The 18,611-nt window shown below is 49.0% G+C and overlaps 1 pseudogene; it reads right to left on the bottom strand.

Annotated features, from left to right (window-relative positions):
- Positions 1–7,651: 7,651 nt before the first annotated feature.
- LOC120849189 lies at positions 7,652–10,672 on the bottom strand (annotated as a pseudogene).
- Between the last annotated feature and the right edge of the window lie 7,939 nt (positions 10,673–18,611).

Raw genomic sequence — 18,611 nt, 5'->3', positions numbered from 1 at the left:
ATTAACCATGTTGATTTAACCTGAGACTTGGGTAGGGAAGAAGCATCAAAACGTAGAAGGGACAGAAAATAGACAGGACGACGTCTGAAAAAGACGTCGTCCTGTCTATTTTCTGTCACTTCTACGTTTTGATGCTTCTTCTCTACCCCAGTCTCAGGTTAAATCAATTTGGTTTTTGTCTCGGAATTGATGGCTTTTAAAAGCCCGCGAAGCTTACAAATAAAGCCATACTTTACTTTCCTTTTCCAGAGTTTGGGTATTTTTTCCCCAGTTCGCCCAAAAGTGCCAAAGTTTCGCTTCAATGCGTACAGATTTGCAGTCATCTGTCACCTTTTGGGCCCTAAATCGTCAAAGAAAGGCCAGAGTTGGGCTTCAATTGCGGTCGTTCAGTTTTCATGTGGCAACCTTGAGACTAAATGGTGAAACAAGTGCCAGATTTGGCATTCACTGATGCAGGTATTGCTGCAGTGTTCTAACATCTTTGGCTGAAATCTTGCAATTTGGCAATCATGCGACAAGCCAGAGAAAAAACCAAATGTGAAAGAAAAATACTTCAGCCCTAACTAATGCCATGGGGCCAAGCCATTTTAAGTCCAGTTAGGCTCCTATGATTGCCAACCTTGGGCGTTTCTCTGGCGTGCATCCTGAGATTGCCTGGACCCAATCGCTGGTTTGGCGCGTATCGTTGTTTATTCAAGTTCATTAAAGGCGAAGAACGCCAGCTGGTTTTAAATGCTATGTTTAGCAAAGCACGGAAAAAGAGGTGGGCAAATTGTGCAAATTCTGAAGAGCTATACCTTACAAAAATATAGTTATGTGTGCTCTCACGACGCGTGAGTACCGGCCCGTGTTCCGACAAAAAATGTCCGCTATAGGCATGCTTACTTCAAGCATAAAGCAACTCCTTAGAGTGCCCATTGTTAATATGTTTTACTATGGTCCATTCGGGAATTTAGCGCAACTGACAATGCACTGAGCTGAAGCGTTTCTGGTCTCGTAGACATCAGTTCGTTCCTTATCAACATTGTTACAGGTTTATATGTACAGAAGTATACACACAAAATGACGGAGCAAACGCGGCCCGCAGCCGAGATCGGCCTGCCAGCATTCCAACTGTCCCGTGCCCGCTGCACGCTGTCCCACGAGGCGGCCGCCCGGTACGTGGCGCTAGCTGCTGCCACAACACCCTTCCCCCACAAGTCCGTGGTTATGGCGAATAACGCTGCGGCGCCCTTCGGACTCTCGTAGATTTTCAGAGTGCTGGAGACTGTTGAGCTACTGGAACCTCTGGGCGACAGTTCCCTGCTGGGCTGACGGACAGCCCTGGTTTTTCTGTGATGCCGGACCGGAAGTCGCTCGCCAGCTCCACCTGCCCATCTGGAGCTGCCCCATCTGCCTCCTCTAGTTGCTGCCCGATGGACTGCGGCAGATGCTCTCCCGATTCGTCATCCATTAGTTCAGCCTCCGTGACCCGATGCCGCAGGTGGTCTCCATGACGGTTCCATACTGAACCATCTGTCAGCTGAACCTCGGCCGTCGATGCGCTGGTGGTCGCCTTAGCAATCGGAGGTAACCAACGAGGTCCCGGCCTGAAATTCCTGGCCCAAACAGCATCTCCCGGCCGGGGTACCGGCTCTGCTCGTGCTGACCGGTCACTGTATAGTTTTTGCTGCAACTGTCGGAAATGCACTTTTCCCCGAAGATCCGGCCGCAATAAGCCCAGTGCTGTCTTCAAGCGCCGACCCATGAGCAGCTCTGCTGGGGTGCGTCCGGTAAGACCATGTGGTGTTGTCCGGTACGTGAACAGCACTCTTGCGATCTGACACTCGAAATTATCAGGCGCAGACTTCTTGAGTTTTTCTTTCACAGTCTGTACCACCCTTTCTGCGGCGCCGTTCGAGGCTGGATAGTATGGAGGGATAAGTATTGGCCTGACCCCGTTACGGTCCAGAAACAACTTGTACTGTGCGCTTGTGAATGCGGGACCATTATCACTCACTATCACATCTGGCAACCCATGACTTGCGAAGATGGACCTCAGGCATTTCACGGTAGCCTCTGTCGACGGTGACGGCACGCGGACTACTTCCACCCACTTAGAGAACGCGTCCACCAACACCAAGTAGACACCTTGAAAAGGTCCCCCGACATCCATATGGAGACGTGACCACGGACGCTCCGGGGAGGGCCACGGTGTCTGCTGCACTGCCCGTGGAGCCTTCCGATGCACTTGGCAGACCGCACATCTGCCCACTCTGGCCGTGATGTCATCATTGATGCCCGGCCACCAAACGTGACTTCGTCCAGCCAGCTTCATCTTCTCCACCCCCGGGTGACTCTCGTGTAACAGATCCAACACTGCCGCTCGCAGCGAAGCTGAAACCACCACACGGTTCCCCTGTAGCACGCAGCCGTCCATCACCGAGAATTCCTCCATGCGGTTTACAAATGGCCGCCACTCAGCTCCGGATGGTGGAAGGCGGCCAGTCCACAACGCCGTACGTAACGTCGCCAGGACTGGGTCTTGGCCAGTCGCCGCCTCCACCACTGCTGCCGACAGAACCTTTGGGTATGTGCCCTCGAGCATGACTACATCTACGACTCTTGACTCCTCCAACATTTTGACTGGTAGTGGCAGTCGACTCAGGGCATCTGCATTACCCAAACTGGCACCTGGCCTGTAGGACAGCTTGTAAATGTAGCCACTCAGTGTCAACGCCCACCGCAGTATCCGCCGTGAACTCTGGAGCGGAATGCGGCAGTCCGGCCCAATCAGACCTAACAATGGCTTGTGGTCTGTAAACACTTCAAATAACCTTCCCCAGACGTATTGGTGGAATATCATCAGCTCGAACATCACTACCAGAGCCTCCTTGTCCAACTGGCTATAGTTCTTCTCTGCTGCTGTTAACCTCCTTGAAGCAAACGCCACAGGTCGCTCTGCACCATTAGGCATTCGATGTGCCAACACTGCTCCAACGCCGTACGGCGACGCATCGCAACATAGTAGCAACGGCGACTTGAGATCGTAATAAATGAGCACATCAGCAGACGTCAGCAACTTCTTACTGGTTCCAAATGCTGCCGCTTGCTCACGACCCCACTTCCAAGATGTTCCTTGCATGAGTAACTGGTGCAGCAGATGCAGCACAGATGACAAGTTCGGCAAAAAAACTTCGGTACAAGTTAAGAAGACCCAAGTAATTTTGTAGTTCACGTACATCCGTTGGCTGGGGTGCTTGGACAATGGCCTCGACCTTCTGAGGTGCCGGATGCAGGCCATCCTTGTCGATGACGTAGCCCAGGTACTCGACGCTCAAAGCCCCGAAGGTGCACTTTTGCCGCTTCAGCTTCAATCCTTCAGTGCTTAGACGCCGCAATACCTCTTCTAGGTTCCGGCGATGTTCTTCATCCGTCACGCCCGTCAATAGAATGTCATCAAAATAGACGACCGTCTTGTGACAACCTTGCAACAGGTTTTCCATTTCCCGTTGAAACACTGCAGGCGCCGAAGCCACACCAAACGGAAGCCGGTTATACTGGAAAAGTCCTTGCTGGGTGTTAATAGTTACATACTTCTTTGATGCTTCATCCAACTCTACTTGTTGGTAGGCGTCCCGGAGATCTAATTTTGAGAACTTCATGCCTCCCGCCAACTTGGTCCAGATTTCTTCCACCCGCGGCACTGGGTACGTTTCAATGTCTGCCGCCTGGTTCACGGTAACCTTGAAGTCCCCACACAGCCGGACCTTTCCATCCTTCTTCAGAACTGGAACTAGCGGTGCTGCCCACTTTGATGTGCGCACCGGAACCAGTCGCCAGTTGCTACAGGTTTATATGTACAGAAGTATACACAAAATGACAGAGCAAACGCGGCCCGCAGCCGAGATCCGCCTGCCAGCATTCCAACTGTAACGTGCCTGCTGTACGCTGTCCCACGAGGCGGTCGCCTGGTACGTGGCGCTAGCTGCTGCCACGACAAACGTGCCACATGAATGCGCAAAATAATAGGTCGGTTTTAAGCAGATGACCAATTTGTCAACGAGACACAGTTCAGGTAAGAATTTTGTGATAATAAAATTATTTGTGACGCGTGAAAGCCCTCAGGGCATTACGCTGAGAACTGTTTGCCGCCATGGGACGCCACGATCACAGCTTAGTCTTCTAGAGCCTTGTGTATATCCACAAGAAACAATGCATCCGTGAGTTGTTTTCAAGCTTTATCGAAGACTTATATAACCCGAGTTCAGTGGCTGCATTACGTAAACTCATACCGGCTCATTACAGTCGCTCTTACAGTAGGGCTTTGTTCATGTCTTTCCTGCATGCCCTACCGTGATATCGTTGCGACTGACGCAATGCACCTTCGCGGCTCTCGATCCGCGTTGCAACTGAACTAATCGACAACGAGTGTATCAGAAAAAAACGACTTCTATACAGTATTCTTCTGAACGATCCCATCTAGTAAATAGGGGTTTGCGCAAAGATCCTTTATCTCATTATTTCAGATCGAGAAGAGGGTTTGAGTGCTCTGGCTTTGTTTTGAGCCTTCGCTTACGAGCGCCTTCAAGCAGTGGGGTTGGTGGCGTTTCGGATTGTATGCTGCAGTTAAGGCTGGTTCAGACATCTACAACGAGCGCGTTAGCTATGACTGCGTCCGTTGTGACTGGAGAAGATAAAACGGCCGCTCTGCGCCACGCGTAAACACTCCTGCTACAACTGCAACAGGCGCAGCATGTTGTCGACACGCCGGCCACTTCTCCGCCGCCGTCAGCTGTATCCGCGGTACCTCTTGAAAAAAAAGGACGCGCTGCCTCTCAATAGAGCAACATAAAGTCTACAGAGATTTTTTTAATAACCTTAAGATTTTTTAGTTCTTATTTGTTTCAGAATATGCACGTAGGGTTCAGTGAATAAAAAAAGTGAAAGCCGTTTACAACTTCCTGTAACGCCGAATAGGAGCGCAGCTCTTGAGGAGGAGGAGTGGAGGGTATATTCCTCCTCCTCCCTCGTGATCATGCCTGCTAGTCCTCCTCCCCTCCTGCTCCCCCTCCCTCTCCCTTACCCCTCCCCCCGAGGTCACGTGACCCCCCCGGACCATACTAGACAATGAGGGGAGGAGGAGGAGGGCGGAGGTCCGGGGGGTCACGTGACCTCGAGGGGACGGGATCACATGACCTTGGGCGGGCCGTCACGTGACTTCGGCGGGGGGAGGGGAGTCACCCCCCGGGTCACGTGACCTTGGCGGGGGAGGAGGGGGAGGAGGAGGAGCGGAGGGGGAGGAGGAGGAGGAGGAGGGGCGACGCCGACGCCGCACAGGCTGGAAACGGGTCATGTGACCTCCTCCCCCGAGGTCACGTGACCCGCCCGGACCATACTACACAATGAGGGGAGGAGGAGAAGGAGCGGGAGGAGGAGGGGGAGGAGGAGGAGGGGAGGAGGAGGAGAGGGAGGGGCGCGGTAACGCCGACGGCGACGCCGACGCCGCTCAGGCTGGAAACGGGCCCATAAGAGCTGCACTCTAAAACATAAACAACCATTACGCCTTCTTCGTCAATCACGTGTTTTACGCTGGACTTTGCTAATAATGCAAATCTGGCTGCATGCGATTTTTTGGTGATTACAGAAGTCGATACAAACTTAGAATCGATATAGTGACCTAGAGATATGGCTTTGTGGTCACATAAACGTTCTGAGCATTTAGTAAAGCTGTTATATCTATAGGCTCAGCAGCGTTATTTAGTCTCTACAGTGGGGTACACTTTATAGACCTCAATTTAAATACGCATTTCATATCAGTCCGGTGTATGTTTTATGTGCAATCCAAGCTTAGAGGGAAACTCGATTTGGAAGCAAAACCAGAAAGAATTTCTCGTATAGCTTTTCAGACTATCCGTGCAACAAACCTCATCTCCGCATTTACGATGTCAAAAGAAGAAACCACACCGACGTTAACAAACAAAAGAAACTTTGAAACGGTTGTTTAAGAAGTTCACTTTTTATCCCGATAAAGCTACGTAATTCAAACCAAATCAAAGCCAGTGTAACAAGCAGATTAGATTAAGGTTTTGACACTAATCGCGCACTAAACAGTAGGTTCAAAACTGAAACGGAACTGAATAAAAGGCTGAAATTGAGTTAGTTTGCACATAATGCAAAAGTAAACGGTTTGCTAGAACGATGGGGACAAAACACAGACAGGAAGAAACAGAGACAAGACATAAACACCGCTGAGTCTATGTCTCTGTTTCTCCGTGTCTGTGTTTTGTCCCTATCCTTCTAGCTGACCGTTTGCTTTTGAAATGGAATGTAAATTTCTGTAGGCTGTCCATTCTTAACCGGAAAACACCGACTAATATCTCTCAGTGTCAAAATTGAGAAAAACGAAACGGGTACAACCGAGAAACACGAAAAATATATGTTGGCGTCGATAACAAACAAAAAAAGTTGAAGACAATCAAATCACCGACATCGGTTCCAGCCAGGACTTTTATAACCTGGCCTTTCAGACTTGCACTTAATTTTGTATTACTTTTTTTCACCGATAATTATCGTTTTCAGTGTTGATTTGAGTCGCATCACCGAAATACAGCGATTTTCAAAAAATACACTGAATTACATCTGGCAATTTTCATTATATATAAAATCCGCAAAACTCTACGGTCTACTTATAAGGCACGATACTGGTAAACGACTGCCATTCAGTTTAAATGACCAAAAGAATGACTTTTTTTCCCAACACCGGTACACCGACGTCAAGCCATGTTGTACGTAACGGCGGACGATCGAAATGGCTGGTTCTGACATTCGAACGTCAGTTTAGAGCCTTTCGTAACGGCCGAAACTAATTCGTTTAGTAGATTGCAGCGTGGCAATTTCTCTTTGGGTGTCGAATAGGCATCTCCCTGTAAACTGCTCTTTCCCGGAAGGTTTCCTCACTCTTTGTCAAATTAAGGCCCACATTTTCGTGGCTGACATTACCGTTTTGAGTCAACACTTCGTGAAATGACATATCAGACAATCACGCCACGCGCAACTCATACAAAATAATAATAAGATTAAAACAAAAACTGGCGAGTGTTAGAATTTGATATTTAGGTTTAGTTTTACTGCTTTCTTGTTTTGACAACCCAGACACGTCAGTTTCGTGTTGACCTCTGTGAATCGTATCTTTTGTAGCAATTTAAAACATTCCGTTGAAAAGGCACGTCTAACAGTAAGGGGAGGACAGATATCAAAATGAATAAATGGGCATAAATATATGTCGTTCTTCGTTGTTCCACAATATTATCTCCCGCTTTCAAGAACTGGGTGACATGTCCGTGCAATTAAACGGAGTTTTCTTGACCGGACAGCCGTAACAATTCGTATTGTACTTTTGCAAATACTGCAGTTATTATGACTGATTCTTGAAATCAAATAGAGTTGTGAGGGCAGCTATGAATAGTAAACTTGAGGAAGAAACCGAGAAAGGACGGACAAACACAAACTTCCAACTGGCAACAACATTTAATAACACCAAGAGTTTGCTTATATACAGGAAAAAAAGGGGGGGGGTGAAAAGGGGGTGGAAAGGAGGAGCACTATGCCGTCAAGGGTGCGTCGTCGCTGTCGGGAACGTCGGGGGAGATAGCTCCGAACTAAGAAATCTAATCTCTTTCCCCGAAAGGGCAATGGAAGGGGAGCCGATGTTGTCCTTGGATCGACACATGGCGAAGGCTTCCAGAATCTCCCGACCATACCTCGAGGGGTGACCCCCGATTCTTGTAGTAGAGGGAAGGACGGCCGAGCAGGAAGTACATTCCGATGCGTGTTTGGCGATCGGGTGGTGAATGACCTCTGAACCGTCGGAGACCGCTTTTTAGAGCGCAGCTCTTAGGGGCCCGTTTCCAGCCTGAGCGGCGTCGGCGTCGCCGTTGGCGTCGCCGTCGGCGTAACCGCGCCCCTCCCTCTCCTCCTCCTCCCCCTCCTCCTCCTCCCCCTCCTTCTCCTTTACAGCGCCCGGACCATACTACATTTTGTAGTATGGTCCGGGCGGGTCACGTGACCTCGGGGGGAGGGGGTCACATGACCCGTTTCCAGCCTGTGCGGCGTCGGCGTTGGAATCGGCGTCGGCGTCGCCCCTCCCCCTCCTCCTCCCCCTCCGCTCCTCCTCCTCCCCCCTCCTCCCCCGCCAAGGTTACGTGACCCCGGGGGGTGACCCCTCCCCCCGCCGAAGTCACGTGACGGCCCGCCCAAGGTCATGTGATCCCGTCCCCTCGAGGTCACGTGACCCCCCGGACCTCTGCCCTCCTCCTCCTCCCCCTCCTCCTCCTCCTCCCCCCTCCTCCTCCTCCCCTCATTGTCTAGTATGGTCGGGGGGGTCACGTGACCCCCCGCTGAAGTCATGTGACTTATTTTCAGGAAACAAGCTACACAAGTACTCGGAAGAGAGGGAGGGGGAGGAGGAGGAGGGGAAGAGGAGGGGGAGGAGGAGGAATATACCCTCCACTCCTCCTCCTCAAGAGCTGCGCTCCAATTCGGCGTTACAGGAAGTTGTAAACGGCTTCCACTTTTTTTAACGTCGTTCGCGTGCTCTCTCAGGCGGTCGTTTAAGCAGCGCCCCGTTTGGCCGATGTATCGGGCACCACAGGACAAAGGTATTGAGTAAACACACTCTTTGCGGCAAGGAACGTAACAGGTTTTGTGGTTCTTTTTGCAAGGGGGCGCCGGTCCGGGGCTGTTGACTTTTTTTGCAAATAGATGCCAATTTAAACTTACACGAGAAAAGCACGTTGGTGTTGAAGCGCTGAGATATTGATTTCAGTCGATGCGAAATGTTATGAATGTAGGGGATGCACGCGAAGCGGGACCTTGGAGGCGGCTTTTTGGATTGAGGCCCTGTGACAAGTCTTTTGATGGTAAGCCCGATCAAGTCGTTTGGGTAACCTGCCTTGAGAAAGCGGCCTATCTGATTGGACAGACTAGTTGAGGAAAGGCGGTGACACGACTTGGATTTGGCAGCAGCAATAAGGTTTCGGACAATACCAGTTTTTACGTTTTTTGAGTGCGAGCTGCTGAACGGCAGGACAGGCTTCGCAGACCGCTGCTGATTGGACCAGCAGATCCCGAGTCTGGTGGGGACCAATCTCAGATCAAGGAACTGTAATCCCTCAGATGAAGGGGTCTCTTTTGTGAACGTGAGCCCGAAGGAGTTCTTCCGGAAAACGCTTTCAATCGCTGCGGTATCTGAATTAGTGGAATGAATGATAAGATAATCATCTACGTAGTGATAAACCGAGGCTTCGGGAAATTCCTGCTCAAGGATTGATTGAACCTTTGTGTCAACGTGAAACATAAAGATTTCGCTTAGGATGGGCGCTAGGCACGACCCTATGCACAGACCGGATTTTTGAAGGAATACTTTGCCCTCGTGTTCCACTAGGGTGGACTGAAGATACAGGCGAATCAACTCTAGAAATGCTGAGAGTGAGAGGCCACAGGAATTTTGAAAATCTATAACGCCTCTTAAGTGCACAGCTTCGGATACGAACCCCAGAAGGGTTTTCACATTGAGACTATAATACAAATCTACTACATCAAGAGAGAACACTCCTACAGTTTTCGTACCGATATGCAAGTTATCTAACGTTGGGATAAGGTCCTCGGAATTCTTTAGTCGGAAAGGTTGAGGAAGGTCCAAGGTTTCGAGATGTTTTTGTAAAAACATCGCCAAGGGCTTCTGCCAGCACCCTGTTTCTGAAATAATGCTACGGAATGGCACTCCAGGTTTATGTGTCTTGGCAGAAAAGAAAATGGATAGGTACTGTTTAGCGGGAGCAAGAATGGCACTTTTTAGAGAAAGGAGGTTGGAGGAGTCGCAGAGCGACTTCACCTGAGACCTGAGGGAACCGGATGGCCTCGACTTGAGAGGAAGAAAGTTCTTTTTCAGCGCTTCGTCGGTCTTCTCCTGCATTTGTTCTTTGTTGAGGATGACGAACCCGCCCGTCTTGTCCGCTTGGAGAACTCTCAGCTCAGCGGACTGCAGTTCCTTGATAGCTGGGGTGGCAGCATTCTTGGTTTTCCTTGTCTCACCATGGAAGCACACAGCTCTTGACCCTGCCGCTACGAAGTCCTGACGGCCGTCCTCGGGTACCTTGGCGGCGATCTCGTACACCGCGGCCAGCTGGTCAACTTTGGTGTTGGCGACCGCAGGAGCATACTTCGGCCCGTGGGCCAGAAGGCTTTCTGTAGACGGGGATATCTGCACTCCGGACAAGTTGAGGGGGGGTTCTGGTTTGACTCTGGTGTGTCACCTCGGTGGATTTTTCTGATGACGAAGAAAATGATTCCATGAGTTTGATAGTAGGGTGCGGGCTGACTCTTGTAGAAACTTGAAGGACGGCTGACGATTATAGTTTAGTCCCAGATGTTTGGACATCACAGCGGGCAGGAGCTCTTGCATAACGCGGATCTCGCTGGAGATTTCATCCCTGGCGATCTGCATGATTCTGTGATTGGCTTGCCAGTTGCTAGACTGGAACCCCGTGACTTGCTCGATGGCTCCGTGTGGAACTTTCTTGCGGACGAAGTATCCGAGAACCCGTAGACGTAAGCGCAGCATAGACATCTTGGAAAGGAAAATTGCAGCTTGAAGGAATTCAACAGGGGCAAACTCTGGGGTTGGTGACATAGGACAAGAACAAACAGGGCTCACGTTGACGATGTAGGGACAGAACGAGCGAGTTGGTATGGATAGTAAACTTGAGGAAGAAAACGAGAAAGGACGGACAAACACAAACTTCCAACTGGCAACAACATTTAATAACACCAAGAGTTTGCTTATATACAGGAAAAAAAGGGGGGGGGGGTGAAAAGGGGGTGGAAAGGAGGAGCACTATGCCGTCAAGGGTGCGTCGTCGCTGTCGGGAATGTCGGGGGAGATAGCTCCGAACTAAGAAATCTTATCTCTTTCCCCGAAAGGGCAATGGAAGGGGAGCCGATGTTGTCCTTGGATCGACACATGGCGAAGGCTTCCAGAATCTCCCGACCATACCTCGAGGGGTGACCCCCGATTCTTGTAGTAGAAAGAAGGACGGCCGAGCAGGAAGTACATTCCGATGCGTGTTTGGCGATCGGGTGGTGAATGACCTCTGAACCGTTGGAGACCGCTTTTTTAACCTCGTTCGCTTGCTCTCTCAGGCGGTCGTTTAAGCAGCGCCCCGTTTGGCCGATGTATCGGGCACCCCAGGACATAGGTATTGAGTAAACACACTCTTTGCGGCAAGGAACGTAACAGGTTTTGTGGTTCTTTTGGCAAGGGGGCGCCGGTCCGGGGCTGTTGACTTTTTTGCAAATAGCACTCTTGGTGTTATTAAATGTTGTTGCCAGTTGGAAGTTTGTGTTTTTCCGTCCTTTCTCGTTTTCTTCCTCAAGTTTACTATCCATACCAACCCGCTCGTTCTGTCCCTGCAGCTATGAACTTTAGGAATTTACGTGGTTTAGCAAGTCAGGACATTTTGCATTCGCGTTACCTAGCGACAATTTTTTAGAAATTAACATACACCAGGACACAAATACGAATGCCAGCTAACACTAAAGCCATATTGAAATATGCAATTAACAAATACTATAAAGAAACCGAGCAGTCTTCCGTTAATCCAGAGTAGCGTCAGAGCGAAAACTGGGACACGTCGCTGGGACGTCGATGGGCATCGACGTCACGTTTACACACCATTGGGTACGTGAACAATAACGTTAGTAACAAAATAGATCTCTTACAAATTGTTCAAACAGCTTTTTTTAGAGCGCAGCTCTTAGGGGCCCGTTTCCGGCTTGAGCGGCGTCGGCGTCGCCGTCGGCGTAACCGCGCGGTGCATCATGGGAAATGTCCCATAATGCACCGCGCGAGCCCCCCACCGGGGTCACGTGACTTCGTGGGGGGGGGGGGGGCACGTGACCCCCCCCGAGGTCACGTGACTCCCCTGAGGTCACGTGACCCCCTCCTCGAGGTCACGTGACTCCCCGAGGTCACGTGACCCCCTCCTCGAGGTCACGTGACCCCCCGAGGTCACGTGACCCCCGCCGATGTCGCGTGACCCCTGATGACGTCATCGACACTGATGACGTCACCGGCATCCACATCGTCATCGTCATCATCACTGATGACGTCATCATCAGTGATGATGACGATGCGGATATCGGTGACGTCATCAGTAATGATGACGATGTGGATGCCGGTGACGTCATCAGTGATGATGACGATGACGATGTGAATGCCGGTGACGTCATCAGTGATGATGACGTCATCAATGATGATGACGTCATCAGTGACGATGACGATGTGGATGCCGGTGACGTCATCAGTGATGATGACGATGACGATGTGGATGCCGGTGACGTCATCAGTGATGATGATGACGATGCGGATGCCGGTGACGTCATCAGTGACGATGACGATGACGATGTGGATGCCGGTGACGTCATCAGTGATGATGACGATGACGATGTGGATGCCGGTGACGTCATCACTGATGATGACGATGACGATGTGGATGCCGGTGACGTTACCGACATCCGCATCGTCATCGTCATCACTGATGACGTCATCAGTGACATCACTGATGTCGTCACCGGCATCCGCATCGTCATCGTCATCATCACTGATGACGTCGTCAGCGACGTCACTGATGACGTCACCGACATTCGCATCGTCATCGTCACTGGTGAAGTCATCAGTGACATCACTAATGACGTCATCGGTACCCGCATCGTCATCGTCACTGATGACATCATCAGTGACGTCAGCGATGACATCATCGGCATTGGGGGTCACGTGACCCCCCCCCCCCCCCCCCCGGTTAGTCTAACCCCCCCGGCGCCCTTCCCTCCTCCTCCTCAAGAGCTGCGCTCTAATTCGGCGTTACAGGGAGTTGTAAGCGGCTTTCACTTTTTTGTGTTTTGTCTTAGGGGGTGAGAATGCGCGTTTCCAGACGCGAGCTCTTGGGGTTGACAGAGCTAAGACGGAATTTTGTTATCAGCTATTTATTCATACTTTTACAGAGAGTGCCTGTAGTGGGAATCCGGCACTACAAGAATCCTAAATATATAGCGGGTTGCGGACGCTGTGACGTAGCTCTTTTGTAACGCATCTGCTTTGCACTCAACGGACCTAGCTGCGATTTCCACGGGTGGCGGACTATTTTTTTCGATGATTTGGCAACACGGATGACGGACGCCCTGTGACGCCAACGACAACTACAGCGTTAACAACGGACGTCATTTCGAGTGGTGGGAACAGCCCACAACGACTACCCCTGTAAAATAACAAATTATTTAAATACTACCGCGCTCTGCGCACGAGATCTTATTTATCCAATACAAACTAAGGATCTTAGTATTAGTGGTTACAGCCATAGAAGTCATGGGCGCTTCCCCCCACTCGAAATAACGTCCGTTATTGTTGTTGCAGTAGTTGTAGTTGCTGTAGTTGTTGTGGTTGTTATCTTTGTTGATGTTGTAGTTGGCGATGTACGGCGTCCGTCGTCGATGTCGCCAAATCCTCGAAAAGGACTTAAGGGAGGTTTAGGCATCGCCTTTAAGAGTAGAACGCGATAGCTTTATCGGATCTCGTTTGAAATTCATTCTCATATAAACGCGCGCGCGATGCTATGCCGTGCAAGAGTCTGTGCGAGGTATAGTCGGTAGCGCCACCTGTCACGTGACGTCACACGCGGCTGCGACATCATGACCCTATCGACTCGTTAAATTTGACGGCATAATTTTCCGCAAAACATGGCGGGAGAATTTTCAGTCACATTTGGAAGGGAAATTCTCTGCTAAATGTTTGCGAAAACGATTTTTGCTGACTTTTTCTGGAAAATTCCCAGCTAGATTTTACGTTAAAATGTTCCTCTATATTTGGCGGAAAAATTTGAAGCTTAATTTTGCGGGAACTGTTTTTCCTAAACTTGGCTATAAAATGTTCTGCTAAATATGGTGGTTCATTTTTTGCTGAGTTCGGTGAGAAAAGTTTCGGCTATATTTGGCGAGATAACTATCTTCTACATTTTCCGAAAAGAATTTCCCACTATCTTCGGTGGGTAAATGTTTCCGCCAAATCTTAGCCGGTAAATACAATTTTACAACGCGCGCAGCCACGTGTGATGTGACGTGTGACACACTTGGCGGCGCGCGTTGTATTATGGATATTTTTGGTCCCGCCGACGCCGGATTTTCGGCTACACGAGCTCCCAAACACTAGCGCGTTAAAATCGCCCACCGCGTCTGCAGTAGGACGCGGCGGCGGTTACAGTAACCAAGCGGAATTGTCAAGAGCTGGTTCTGAGGGACCTCACTTTTTCAGAGCGCAGCTCTTAGGCACATGTTCCCGTGGTTTACGGTGTATAGATCTATAGCAATCAAAATTCCTAGTATGCAAGAAATGTTTTAGCGGATGCGAAATTGTACGTTCAGAAAGTAATTAGTACTTATGCAGTGAGAAAAATGCTAAATGTTTGAAGGTCTGGCAATATCCTTGCAAATAGATACAAAAATAAAATTGTTTTGAGCGAAGAAAATATAATGGATCGAAGCAGTATGTAAACAACATCACGTTTTATAAACTTCTTCGCGTTCTATTACACTCACTTTTATTCGACAAATAAGCTAATTGTTCTTACGAAAGAAAGGATGTAAAAAAAAAATGTCGTAAATGGAATTTTAGCAAAAAAAATTCAAGGTCGTCGCACTATAAAGAAATGTTAACCCTGACTCTCCTGAACCTTAGATTTAGAAAGAAATACAACGGTAAGCGCAAAAAAGAGCGCCTAAAGAAATTCCTGCAAAGCTATCCCCTCCGATTTATGAGACTCTCTTTAGGAAGAACCGGTGACAGCGGGTTTTGGGCAGAGCCATTATTTTGTAAATCGAATTTAGTTAGCATTTTTCAGAATCCCTTGTTTTTTAGCCATTGCCTTTCCCCTTGAGGGCTGAGCGCAGGAAAACAAATGGAGCGAAGTCGCTTAGACTAGTTTTATGGTGCTCCTAAAACAACAAAAGTAGCGAAAAAATTCAAGAGATAAAACAAGAATGCCTGTAGAGCCATATAATTAAAACCTTCGTTTCTATAAAACAAGTTGGTTTCCTTTTTTTTTCGTTGTCCTTGGGACAAGAATACAACATATTTAAAATTAGGAAAAAACACTTTTCACGTATTGTTTGGTTGGCGATATTGACTGTATAAACTGAACTGCACAACAAAAAAGCTCTGAACTTGAAATAATAACGGTTATTACAGCTTCGTCAAAATAATTACAGAGACAAACACATCACCTGATATATCTTCTGTCTTAATTCCTGCTGAGGTACCCAGCCGAGGCCCGTTGTCGCTCACTGTGAAGTCAACTCACAGCAGACATGTACAGCTGCTAACTTATTGAGCATTGGCCTCAAAAAGTAGTGTGTGTAGTGCAGGAATTATTCAAATAAAAAAGTGAAAGCCGCTTACAACTCCCTGTAACGCCGAATTAGAGCGCAGCTCTTGAGGAGGAGGAGGGAAGGGCGGCGGGGGGGGGGGGGGGGTTAGAGTAACCAGGGGGGGGGGTCACGTGACCCCCAATGCCGATGATGTCATCGCTGACGTCACTGATGATGTCATCAGTGACGATGCTGATGCGGGTACCGATGACGTCATTAGTGATGTCACTGATGACTTCACCAGTGACGATGACGATGCGAATGTCGGTGACGTCATCAGTGACGTCGCTGACGATGTCATCAGTGATGATGACGATGACGATGCGGATGCCGGTGAAGACATCAGTGACGTCACTGATGACGTCATTAGTGATGACGATGACGATGCGGATGTCGGTAACGTGACCGGCATCCACATCGTCATCATCACTGATGTCGTCACCGGCATCCACATCGTCATCGTCATCATCACTGATGACGTCACCGGCATCCGCATCGTCATCATCATGACTGATGACAACACCGGCATCCACATCGTCATCGTCATCATCACTGATGACGTCACCGGCATCCACATCGTCATCGTCACTGATGACGTCATCATCATTGATGACGTCATCATCACTGATGACGTCACCGGCATCCACATCGTCATCATTACCGATGACGTCACCGGCATCGGCATCGTCATCATCACTGATGATGACGTCATCAGTGATGATGATGATGACGATGTGGATGCCGGTGACGTCATCGGGGGGTCACGCGACATCGGCGGAGGTCACGTGACCTTCGGGGGTCACGTGACCTCGAGGAGGGGGTCACGTGACCTCGGGGAGTCACGTGACCTCGAGGAGGGGGTCACGTGACCACAGGGGAGTCACGTGACTTCGGGGTGTCACGTGACCTCGGAGGGGTCACGTGCCCCCCCCCCCCCCCCACGAAGTCACGTGACCCCGGTGGGGGGCTCGCGCGGTGCATTATGGGACATTTCCCATAATGCACCGCGCGGTTACGCCGACGGCGACGGCGACGCCGACGCCGCTCAAGCTGGAAACGGGCCCCTAAGAGCTGCGCTCTAAAAGTAATTAAGTTATCTACGAGCTACCGTAAGAAAGTAGCGAATTCTTTTTCAAGTTACTTTTAGATTTTTTTGTTTTAAAAGAAAGTACATCGGTCTGGTCCCTTAGCAAATTTCTTCTAGCCAAGTATGAAGCTGCTTGTGTTTAGATAAAAATGTTTTAATAGCTTGTTATGCTTCTGCATGTCGAATTGCTTTGTACTTTTTATATTTTTGGTCAATAAAACACGCTGGATATATGATGTCTACTTCGAAGTTAAGCACTGCTTGATCTCGATTTTACAGACAATAATTTCTTGTTTACAGTGTTGCGTAAAGTACACCTAAACCGTATTTGAAGTGAAATGAAAAGCAAACGAGAAGTTATGCACTTAGAGTAGAGTGCACCGTATGCAATGTACAGTGCGGGACAAAAGTCCCCAGGACGTGCGAGCTGCGGCTGAAACGCATTACTCTGCCATCTGCCGGCGGGTCGCCTGGTTTCGAGATCACAAAAAAGTGAATTCGCGTTCTACTCTGCCTTCAAACATTTGTGTTTTCCCGCTCTTCTGCTGCACAGCACTTAGCTAGGAATCGGGCACGTGGTACCCGAGAGCGCTGGCGGCTGACCGAGGGTCTGCTACATAATCCAAAACTCGAGATACCGCCTGGGGCATTGCGCCGCATTTCGCCGTGTGTGCGCACCTTGCTTTTTAACCAGTTCAGCTTATCGCTCAGTTGAGCTGCCGTGACTTCTTGCTTTATAGGGGCCTTGTCAGTAAGCTTTATCTCCGAGGCGGCACCACGCGCCCAATTCCGAGTTAGGCGCCGCGCCGCAGAAGAGCAGGAAAGCGCACATGTTGGCAGGCACAGTAGGACGTGCATGCATCTCGAAACCAGGCGACCCGCCTTCAGATGGCAGAGCAACGCATTTCAGTCGCGGCTCGCGTGTCCTGGAGACTTTTGTTCCCGACTGTATTTTCAAAGTAAAGTACAAGTACCTTTTGACATAGCCTTCCATGAAGCACTTTCATTCCCTATACACTGTGTTTTTTAACTGGTATGCATTGCTCCAGGGGTGATCGGATGTGCATCAGTTTTTTGGTGTGCAATGGCGGCAAATATTGGATAAAGACAAGTCGCCACAAAATATTTGTTTTACTTTAGCTGCCTACCTATTTAACGCAATAAACTTTTTTTTCCAACTTCATCTTTATTGTTTCTCCCCGGGGGAGAGAGAGAGGGAGAAAAAAAAACTGTTGTCGCTTTCCACAGTTTCTCCTCCCCACCAGCAAAAAGGTACTATATTGTATCGCTCTTTTAGCCACAATTAGAAAATCTGCATATTTTGAGTTTTGGAGGAAAATGAACGCAAATAGGTAACCTTTGCGTTGCCTTTTAGAACGTGATTCTTCAAGTACATCACGAACTGCGAGAGTCTCAGATGAGCTTCAGAGTGGATGCGGCATTTTGTTTTTTCCTGTGAGTGAGGATGCAGTATGTACACCTCTTGTAGAGGGCGAGAGTTCGTACGTTGGGGAGAAGCGGAGACAAGCCATTTCTTCAAATACGTCACGTCTCCGGGTATCAGCTGATTTTCCAGCATACCTTTTTGTGTGCGGAAATTTTTGTTGATACACTAACCTATCACTGAAGTTCAAAAAATAATGTGCAATTTAAGTAGAAGCAACTCGGAAAAAGTAATTAAGGTAAACTAATCATTACCGAAATAAAAATGCAATTGAAAGCTACCAAACTACTAAGAAACGTTGTTAAACTACAGTAACTTGAGTACGGTTGTTGAACCACGTAAAAGTGTGGTTTACAGGAACCGACCAGCTGTAGTTCTGTACAAGTTAACCACATAATATATTTGAACGTCTATCTCCGCTGCTATTCTCTGAGAGAGGAGATCATTTGAATCTACTGAAGTATCCCTCCTTTACTCTCCCCTTTCCTCACAAACAAAACAACATGAAATATTCTAAAAAAGTTGTTCATAGTCGTAACACAGACACACACGCATAAGCACACTCACGAACACACGCACACATACACACAAAATATATTACAAAAGCCTTGAAACGCTTTACTG

The sequence above is a fragment of the Ixodes scapularis genome, unplaced genomic scaffold, assembly GCF_016920785.2.
Source record: "Ixodes scapularis isolate PalLabHiFi unplaced genomic scaffold, ASM1692078v2 PGA_scaffold5__190_contigs__length_132052651, whole genome shotgun sequence".
Taxonomy (NCBI): Eukaryota; Metazoa; Arthropoda; class Arachnida; order Ixodida; family Ixodidae; genus Ixodes; species Ixodes scapularis.
This window is presented reverse-complemented; position numbering and strand designations above follow the sequence as displayed.